Source organism: Marmota marmota, unplaced genomic scaffold (assembly GCF_001458135.2).
Source record: "Marmota marmota marmota unplaced genomic scaffold, marMar, whole genome shotgun sequence".
Classification (NCBI taxonomy): Eukaryota; Metazoa; Chordata; class Mammalia; order Rodentia; family Sciuridae; genus Marmota; species Marmota marmota.
In genome coordinates, this window is record NW_026000283.1 from 2,717,676 (window position 1) to 2,729,154 (window position 11,479).

The window sequence follows — 11,479 nt, forward strand, 5'->3', positions numbered from 1 at the left end:
AAAAAAAAAAAAAAAAAAAAAAAAAAAGCTTCAAAAACAGGCCTTACTGCTTTTTGATTTTTCTGTAGGGGCGTGACAACTGATAAAGACCAAAAATTTGCCTGATAGTTCTTAAAATAATTCACAAGGCCTCTGGAATGTGTTGCCTGTTTTGGTCATGTGACTAGAAGATGTCTATGGGATCTTTTTAGGTACCAGAGGACCTTGCAAATGAACAACATTGTATATAAGTTTGAGGTCAAAGTCTGAGCCACAAACCAGAAGGGGTCATAGGAAATGTTGGGAATTGGCTCCCATAGTGATAAACAAATATTTTTCTAATTGAGTAAATCCAAGAAATAGAGCAATATGATTTGGGATTTGTATAAATGGAAAGGCATTGAAAGCCACATACCAGTGAGTGATGGAAGTTCAGGCTGTTACATGCTGTTAATTGGGTGGTAGTTAAAAATGTAACTGGGTAGTGCAGAGACATGGTGCTCTTTTTTGGTACTGGGGATTGAATCAAGGGGCACTCTATGACTGAGCTATATCTCCATCCCTTTTTATGATAATTATTATTTGTTTTTATTTTGAGACAGGGTCTCACTAAGCTGCCAAAGCTTCCTCTAACCTGCAATCCTCCTTCCTCAGCCTCACAAGTCACTAGTGTTACAGACATGCACTACACCTAGAAAGATATGGTGGTTTTAACATGAGGGAAAAAATAGCCTTCACTAAGTTTTGTGATAAAAAGCAGTATACATTTTTCTTCTGTGCTATGCAGTATTTCTCACCAAATATATTGAAAATAGCCATCTTAGATCTGTTTAGGCCAGCAGAGCACTGTAAAGTTTCTTGTAAGAAACTGTGGATGAAAGAGAAAATCCATATATTGTACTTGGTAAAGTTACTTGCTATTCTTTACCACTGAGAGAGTAATCCAACAGACATTAACTGAGGAAGCACATACTTGATATTGTACTCTCTATTAGGTGATAAGAGATTTGACAGTGTAGAAAGGAGTTGGCCTCTGACCCTTAAACAATAAACAGACAAATCACTGTCCACCACATATCACACTATGAGATGTGTCACCTGAAGGGGGAGGAGTCTATGACACTGAGAAGTACTGTTTCTCTTGTGGTTATCAGTAAACTTTCTACATTATAAAATTATATTTTAGGAGGCTGGGGCTATAGCTCAGTGGTAGAGCACTTGCCTAGCATGTGTGAGGCCTGGGTTTGATCCTTAGCACCACATAAAAATAAACAAGTAAAATAAGATGTTCTGTCTATCTACAACAAAAAAATTTTTAAATTATATTTTTTTCTCTGAAAGTGACACAAGTTAAAAAATTAGAAAATATAACAAAGGAAATAATTCATAATGCTACAAGAAGAGATAATCACTGATAGTATTTTATGCATTTCCTTCATTTTTATTTGCATTATTTAGATATATGTAAACATATTTGATGAACTATATAAAAATTTCAATCCTGGGCTGGGGTTGTAGCTCAGTGGTAGAGCACTTGCCTGGCATGCATGAGGCTCTGGGTTCCATCCTCAGTACCACATAAAAATGAATAAATAAAAATAAAGATATTGTGGGGCTGGGGTTGTGGCTCAGCAGTAGAGCACTCACCTGGCAAGTGCGAGCCCCTGGGTTTGATCCTCAGAACCACATAAAAATAAAAATAAATAAAATAAAGGTATTGTGTCCAACTATAACTAAAAAAATAAAATATTAAAAAATAATAAAGATATTGTGTTCATCTACAACTAAGAAAATATAAAAAGTTTCAATCCTGCTTTTACACAGTAAGTTATAAGGATTTGTTATTAATATACCATAAATATAATTTTAGTAGTTGAATAATATTTGTAGATAGATTTTTACATAAGAGAGGGGAAGAGGGAAAAGAAGGGAGGGAAAAAGAGAGTAAGAAGGAGAAGGAGACTTAATATTTTGTAAAATATGCTTCTGTGATATAAAGCATACAATACTTGTCCCCAAGATCCCCTTTGGTGACCACCTGTCAATTAGAATCTCTGCATAACTATATTGTAGCCTTAAATTCAGGACCTTATGGATATTAATAGGCCATGTCAAAGGTCTAGTCTTTCCCCTTAGGTGTGATTCTGGGCATTCATAGAATTCAGGAGTTTGCCTTTCATGGGATCTGAAAGACCACAGACCACAGAATCAAAGTTATGCATTAAGAAAATCTGGAATTTTTAATGTAAATGTAAGAGGACAGGGAAACTAAGGGAAGATCTTTCCCTTTCTTTGGTTAAGAAATGAGGGTTTTGTAATTATAGATGAGCACAGACCACAAGAATGTCTTCATTTCTGACACCAACTCCAAATTTGGGGGGTTCCTAAAACCACTGTAAGGTTCAATGATTTGGTTGAAGAATTCACAGAACTCACTGAAATATATTATATTTGTGGTTATAGTTTATTACAGGGAAGAATACAGGTTAAAATATATCAAGTTAAGATGTACATGGGGAAGAGTCAAGGAAAGTTGTAAATTCAGAGCTTCTAGTTGCCTTTTCCTATGGAATCATGGAAAGTGTTATGTTATTATTATCAATGCATGATAATATTCACAGTTCATTACCAACTAGGAAAGTTCATTGGAACTGTGGTGTGCAGAGTTTATATTTGGGTTCCATTATTGACTGCCAACATGACTAACCTCTAATTTTCGGGCCCTCCAGAGGTATGACTGAAACCATGTGGCTGATGTATACTTTATACCTCTCTTAAGGCACAGTGAACACTGCATGTCCCAAAGTTTCTGTCATAGTCACACTGATTGCCTGTCCAGTGGCTAAGGCCTCCAGGTGAACAAAGGCACTCCTATCAGGCATAGCATTACAGCACTTAAAAATACTTCCAAAAAGCCAGCATCAAAGGTCAGATCTCTTCCTGGGAAAAATTAATTTTTTACTAGATACATACCCTGTCTAGTAAAGATCTCCCTTTGATAGTTCTTTACCAGTATGTGGCATTGTATGAAGGAAACCATTGAGGAAGCTGATACTAGGTTTTCTTTTCTTTTGGAAGGGAGATAGTGATTTAAGCACATAAATATTTCTCAATGGTCATGTATCCTGGCGCTTTGGCCTATTCTCGTTTCTCTGAAAGGTTGTCCAAGTGTAACTACAGGTAGAATAAGTAGCTCTAATACAGTGTTCTATGAGAAATATTAAAATAACCCCCAACAACCAATCAGTTCCTTCATATCCTGGGGCCACATAACATCAGAACCAAATAATATTTTAAAGATCATTCAGTTTGGAAGTTGGAAAACTATAACATGGTAGTGAATCTTTCTCTGTTTTCTTTGTTTTTTGAAGTGGGGTTGGCATTAGGGATTAAACCCAAGTCCTCACACATGCTAGGCAAGCACTCCACCACTGAGCTACACCTAAGCACCTCTGCATATTTTCATAAAATTTTATGGAAATTGAGCCATGCCCATTAATTTATGTATTATATATAGCTGCTTTCATGCTATGAAAGCAGAGTTGGATACTTATGACAGAGATCATATCACTGCAAAAGCACTATATGTTCCTTTACATAAAAAAAAAAATGTTTACCAGGTACAGTGGTGAACACCTAAAATCCCACAGGCTTGGGAGGCTGAGGTAGGAGGACTGCAAGTTAAAAGCCAGCCTCAGCTAATTAGTGAGACCCTAAGCAACTTGGTGGTAACCTGTCTCAAAATAAAAAAATAAATAATAAAAATAAATAAGGGCTGTGGCTTAGTGGTTAAATCCTCTGGACTAGTCCAGCAATATCATTATGCAGATGCAAAAATTGAAACTCAAAATTGGATAAATTCTGTTAAATTAAATATCTATTGGAGAAATTCCATTAAATTAGATAAATATCTATTGAATCTCTAGTTTGTGCTGGGCACTATTGAAGGCACTTGAGATACATCAGTGAACAAGACTGATTAAAGAATGTTAGGCTAATTATACTAACATTAGACTAATGTTAGCTATTGTTAGTGATATGGGAAAAAGACTAACAAGGATAGTGGGTTAAAGTAGAATCAGGAGTGTGGGGTGAGAACAAGAGTTGGAATTTTAAAATTTTAAGTGCAGTAATGACAACAGGCTTCATTGAGAAGTTGAGATTTGAGAAAAAGCATTGACGAAGGTTATGGTGAGCTTTGGAGACATCCTGGAGAAGATCTTTCCAGGCAAAGGGAAAGGATTATACAGCATCCTGAGGAATAGCAAGCAGGCCAGTTTGTGTAAAGTGAGTGACAGGGTGTAGTAGTAGATGAGGGAAGAGAGGCCATGATGTACCAGATGTCATAGTGTTTGTAAAACCATTGGGAAGAATATGAGTGAAATGAGGAAAATGAAAACTTTTAAGCAGATAAGTGGCATGATCTGACTAAGATTTTAAAAGAATTTTTCTAGCTTCAGTGTTGAAGATGAACTGATAGGATGGTGAGAGGGAAAACAGGAGACTAGTTCGTAAGCTATGATAGTAATCCAGCCTAGCAATGATATCAATTTGGGCCATCAATGTTTATTAGGGGTGGGTATTGGGGATTGAACCCAGTGGTGCTTAACCATTTAGCCATATCCCCCCTCCATTTTTATATTTTATTTAGAAACAGGGTCTCACTGAGTTGTTTAGGGCCTTGCTAAGTTGCTGAATCTGGTTTTGAATTTGGGATCCTCTGGCTTCAGCCTCCTGAGCCATTGGGATTACAGGTGTGCACCACCATGCCTGGTTAACTTGGGCCATCCTATTAGTAGTGGAAGAAGTAGGAAGTGATTAAATTCTGCATTTTGAACATAGAGCTAACAGGGTTTACTGAAGATTTGGAAGCTGGGTATAGAGGAAGAAATGAATCACGGTTTTTGGCCTAAGTAACTGGAAGGATGGAGTTGTCAAAGTCATACAGTAAGATGGTAGAAAAATGAGGTTTTGAAGCTAAGCTCTCCTAATTCCCAGTCTGGTGTCCTTCCCACTGTATGATTGTGTCTTCCTGGGTATACTGATATGATTCGATTAGAAAATGGAAGTTGGCCTAAAGAACATGCAGGAACAGCAATGTGTGAATAATAAATTACAAGTCTCAGAGCTATGTCTATTACATAGTATCACTATTTCCAGGATTATCTCTCTGAGAGCAGGGAAGGAAAATTTCCTTAATATTTAGCTCAAGCTCATTAAAAAGTGTCCTCTTGACCAGCTTTGATAAGGAGAAGAAAACAAACATAATGGCTCTGCTTGAATTTCATAAGATAATAAATATTCCAAGTGAACATAATTGTTTTTAACCTTTATGCCAGGTACAATAAATGTCAAAGGGAAAGATAACCCTGTACTCTCCTGGAATGGCTTAAATAATAGGCCCCAGTTTGCTTTAATGGGAACTTACCCAGTAGACACACTCATATAACAAATGAGAAATCCCTAATGAGAGTTGCATTATTTCTATTGGCTTTTATGCCACCCTTAATTGATTGCCATCGTGCACAGCTAATTAAGAGCATGATAATCTGACTGAGGTGTTTTCAACCAGTGCAATGGTGCTTGCTTTCAAACAATGACTTCTGGAAACCCATGTCAAGGTGGCTGGCAGGTTGCTCTATAGCTGAGAACTGCCCTATTAGAAAGCACTATTCTATACTGACCAGCCTATGGGCGGGGTTATTGTTCCAACTTTAGATGGGAGCTTGGAGATCATCCCTCAACAATGCCCCAAACACCCAAAGACATTGACTTTTTAGCCTGAGGCTTCCTGGCTAACTTGCTGTACCTAAGGTCATTCCTCTTTCCTCTTCCCCACCGATGCCAGATATTCCCATCAGGAATGTCTTTCTCAGGCCTCTTTTTAAGAGGGTAAAGGATGTGCACTGAAAACAGTACTGGGTTTGTATACAATTTTCAGCTCAGCTACAAACTGGCTATATGACCTTGAATAAATCACTTCTGCTTGTCATATTCTGTTTTCTTCACTAGAAAATGAAAGATTTGGAGACATAAAGTAGTTTTGCCTTTTCATTATTTTATGGCATCAGGTTTGTCAAAAGACAGTGGTTGATTGCAGATGGCTCATCAACCACTGGAGATGGTTCATCAGCTATCACCAGTCTTTTCTCTGAGTTTAGGATAAGATTACTTGCCTCGCTAAACCTAAGCATTTCCTTTTCTGAAAATCTAAATGATCGCAAAAGTATCTTAAATTACAAAAATGCAGACCTATGGCTAGGATCATTAAACCTTTGGTCTGCACCCATGGGAATTATTCCCTCCTATGTGTGAGTGAGTATTTTAGGGATTTTAAATATTTGTGCCTCTTACATTGTACATGTCAGATGGAGGCATAATGTTAGTTTATTTGGAAACTAATTTGTATTATATAGTTGCAAATTGAGACCACAAAGAAATGTCATTTTACAACAATCAAGAGAAATGTGTTAATCTATTAATATCAAGTATTGGTGAAAATATAGTGTGATAGGATGGGAACTTTCATCTACTACTGTTCAGAGTATGACTTGGTACAACCTTTATACATGTATATGCACATGAATATCCCAATTAGCATTGTTTATATGGGGAAAACAGGAAATAACATAAATTTACATGTATAATAATATATAATATCACACATTATTACATGTATAATAATGAATATTATGCAGTGAACAAAAATGAATAAGGCACAGTCACAGAAGAAATACCAATAGAATAGAGAAAAGGGATCAGGGGAGGGAGGTTGGGAGAGAAGAGGTAGTACTGGGAATTGAAATGGAGCAAACTATGTTATATGCATTTATGAATATGTCAAAATGAACCATACAATTACCATAATGTACTAAAAACAAAACATAAAAAAGAGATAGAGAATGAGTAGCAAAATATTCAGGATATTGAATATCTTTGTATGAAAGAACAGGGAAGCAATTTGGAAGGAAGGAACATAAGGGAGACTTCAAATACAGGTAATATGTTATTTAGTTTGCAAATTTAAAAATTATTTTATAAAAACAATACATGCCTATAAAAACACTCAAGTAGTACAGAAGAATACCAGCTTAAGATTAGAAATTTCCCCTTTCCTTTATTCTAAAATTCCATTTGAGAAAAAAGAGCTTTGTCAATAATTTAGAGTGCATTCTTCTAGAACATTGGTACTCAAAGTATGTTCCCTGGATCAACACCATTGGCATGGCATGGAAACTTGTTAGAAATGCAAATTATTTGGTCCCACCCCAGAGTTACTGATTTAGAAACTCTGGAGATGAGGCTGTGCCATCTGTGTTTTAATAAGCCCTCTGAGTGGTTATCAGCCCTAGCTGAATAACAATAGACTCACCAGAGGAACTTTTAAAAAATACCAGATCCCAAGGTCCTACCTCCAGAGGATTTTTTTAAAGCTCTTCCAGTAATTATAATGCCAGAATGCAAAGTCACTTTCAAGGCTTTCTACTATACATAAACATAAAATAATAAATAGAAAAATATATTATTAATGAGAAGTAGAAAATATATAAGATTTTATCTTATGTATGACACAATCTTTCTCATACTGAAGTTTTCAAAAATAATACATATGCAACTATTAATCTATTTTATTTTTTTAGAGTAGTGAATCTCAAAACAGGTGATTTTACCTCACAGGGGACATTTGGAAATCTTTAAAGCCTTTTTTGCTTATTATTACTGGGGGTGGTACTGCTAGCAATTCTTAAGTAGAGGTCAGGGATGCTACTATATATCCTATGTATAGGCATGCAGAATAGCCCCCACAACAATGAATTATCTGGCCTCAAGTGTCAATAGTGCTGAGGTTGAAAAACCCTGTTTTAAAAGAATACATAGTGTTATTAGATTTTAACAAATCTATTCAGTGTTCTTTAATGGCTTCATTTAATAGCCATGGACTGAGGAGGGTTTGAGAACATGTGGGTTATATGGGTATGTCTTGTCTCTGTACACATTTTGACAAAACTCAGTAAAGTAGGGGATATGATGTTTGCTCCTTTTCTGTTCCTGTAGTCATCAACACATTGCTGTGCATGTAAAAGGTATTGGAGAAAAGATTATTGAATCGAAATCATTCCCAATCCCCACAATATAGTGGGATTCTTCTGTATTTGTCTCCAATTTTTGTTAAACCCAAGAAATGGGGGCTGGGTGAAGTTCTTTTTGTCAATAACAAATGGAATTAACTGTAGTGTCTCGAGTGTATTGCAGAGTGAATGATTAAAAATCATTGGCAAATAGTAAGCTGTCTGCTGTGACCTTTCAGTGCTTGGTATTTTGACTGATGGTCCCCTCTTTACAGTTTAGTAAAGTTGTAAACACAGAGACATGAAACCCACTGATGGGCCAGGCAGTCAAATACCGAATATGAAAAGGTCAGTGCTAAACTATGCTTGCTGATATGACTCAGACTGGCTTAGACTGGGTGGGCCTATGACATTATAGCTTTGAGCTGTTGACTTAAAGTGAAAATGACAAATGGTTCTGTAGCAAATGGAACAGGAAAATCTTTAGTTTGAATCCTTCTGGAGGATTGGAACCCAGTTTTGGCTGAAATTTTGGCCTGGACAAAACCATGTACATTTCAAGTAGATAATGTCACGTGGATGGAAGCTTTGAAGGATTTGACTAGGATGTTGTTTCTTTCCCCCTTTTCTTTCATTATCTGTCTTCCAATAAGATTTTTAATATCTTGTAGATGCTTAACCTTTATCTATCTCTCTGGCTCTTGCACTTGTCTGTTTCTCAATAGGGATCTACACTCTATGCTATTAAATGTGGAACCCTTGGTCAACTATTTTACACTGAAATTTTTACTTTTGCTTTCATATGTGTCTCATTTTCCATATTTTCACCTTTGTATTCATTACTTCTTTTCTTCCTACATCATTAAGACTGTCTTGCTCCATGAAATATTTTCATTCTCCAGTTTCTTCAGCTTTGAGATGTAGTAATTCTCTTATACTAGAAGATATTGAAGCATTTATTTGTTTATTTACTGTGCATTATCAAGTGCCTAATATTTGTCAGACCCTATGTAAGTTGCCAAGGGGTGGCATCTGGTTTCTCCTGTATGAAAGTAATCAGTATAGGAAGAAGACCAACACCTATAGAAATGTAATAAAATGTGAAGTAGGTAGGTATATAAACAGGAAATTGTTTTATATGTCCCTAATAAATGCCTTCAACTATGTATTGTTGAATTATGATTCCTGTTGTCTTATGATATCTTGGAAATATTTCATGCCTTTCTGATTACTTCTGAGTACAGTCCACCTACAAGACTAGAGAAACACCTGGTAATAAAGGTGTTGGAGAAGATGCAAAATAATTGGAATGCACATACATTGCTGGTGTGAATATAAGTTGGCACACCATTTTGGAAAATTTTAAGGGTGTCTACTAATTTGAACATATACATATCCTATGACTCATCAATTCTACTTGTAGGAATATCCACAACAGGTGGATGAACATGGTGAACATGTTTACCAAAATATCCATACTACATTGTTTATAGTGGCACTATGATAATAGTAAAACAATAGAAACTTCTCAAATATACATCAATAGTAGGTTGGATAAATAAGTTGTAGTATATTCACAAAATAAAATACTATACAGCAATGAAAGTGAACTAAGTACATGAAAATATCATGGGTGACTTCAATAAGATTTTGTAATATAAATTATTGTGGTATATTTTCCAACATTCTGGTATCATAAGATAGAGAATACATTTGAGGAGATGAAGTGATAATGCATAACTTTTTGTGAGATGTTACATTAAAATATTGAAAGACAAGGAGATAATTATAGAAGTAGATATAGATGCAGAAAATTGGAAGAATTTATACAGGAGATAGTCTAGTGGTATGAAAATACAGCATTTATAGAACAGCATGAAATGGATGTTAGAAATATCCATGTTTTAAGCTAAGGGGATTAAGACTCAGGTTGAGAATCTTTTCAAAGTCAAAAATGTAGTAAATGGTGGAGCTAGAATTTGGATCCAGTTCTGCCTATTTCCATAGTTTATGTTCTTAATCTCTGAGATATTATACTTTGAAAGGTTTCATAAGAGTAGAAAGCATAAAGTCCATGGAATTATATATAAAATGACAAGTAGCTTTTTGAGGAGTGGTTTCATGTGGATCAGGATGATCACTTTCAGAAAGAAGGTAAATATTTGAGCTGGGCCTTGAGCTAGAAGCAATCACCAAACGGGCAAACAGCAGAAACAAAGACATTAGCAGATAAGAGTATAAATCCCTGTTTGAAGGAACCTTAGTATATCACTAATAATTTCCAAAATATGTATGAAATGTTCTAGAACTTTTCCTTTTGTTTAGAAGCACAAAAATAAATAGGCTTAGCATGTTGTAATTCCCACAAATTGGGAAATTCAATAATTGACCATTCACTTGGCTTGATATTTTTGTCACTCACTTATTGACAGTCAACTCTCACAAATAGAATTGTTGGCAACATTCCAGCTTAAACATACATTTAGTGGCACTGTTCTCAAAGGCAGCACACTGTTTTGTTGCCCTTTGTATATATGCAAACATGCTGTCTCATTCTTTGAATTCCCAATTGAAGTTCAGTGGGCCTTTTGACTCCTGGTGAAAGCCAAATTTAGCTTTGTGCCCAGCAGCCTTTATGGAATGCTTTACCACTGAGCTGTATTTTATAGTTACTACAAAATAGGTAATTTGTCTCAGTATCATATCCCTATTATCTTGTTTCTTGGCTAAACTCTTCCAATTTAAAATATAGAATGATTAGGAAACTGTTAAGATTAATTTCAGAATTTATTATCTTTTATAGTGTTTGTTTCTCTTACAAAGTACATATATACAGCATGTTTCTTGGTTGCTATTGAAAATTTTCTAGTATTGTATTAAAGCTGTGGGGTGGAATCTTGGTAGGGTTCTGTTGTCTTCTGATTTTAACTTTCACCCCACATTGAGAGAGGTAAACAAAATAACAACTACTATCATCTTTTTCTTTCTGTGGAGATAAATTATGTCTAATATTGTTCATCAATATTTTATCTGTCAATATTGCAATTTTCTTTTCTTACTATCATTGTAAGAATGTAAACCATTCTGGGGATATGAGTTATTCCATAAAGTGACTCTCAGGAAATTGAATTTTACCACTAGAAGATTTTGTTGACTTCAGGTAAAATTCTGGTTAATGACAATTAATAATTAGTATATCTATATGTGCCAGCTGGGCTGATCTTTACTTCCAACCCTAATTGCATGATTACTGAAGCAATAAATCAGGGATCAAGTCTTTAGTCAGGAATCTTCATATAGTACTAAATGACTCATAAATTGTAACACTGCTTATTATTTTGTTCCCAAGTCTAAGATTAAAGATTAAACTATTTTGGAAACAGAAAACTTCATACTCTTACAATATTTGACTTTGTGATTTAAGTTTATAT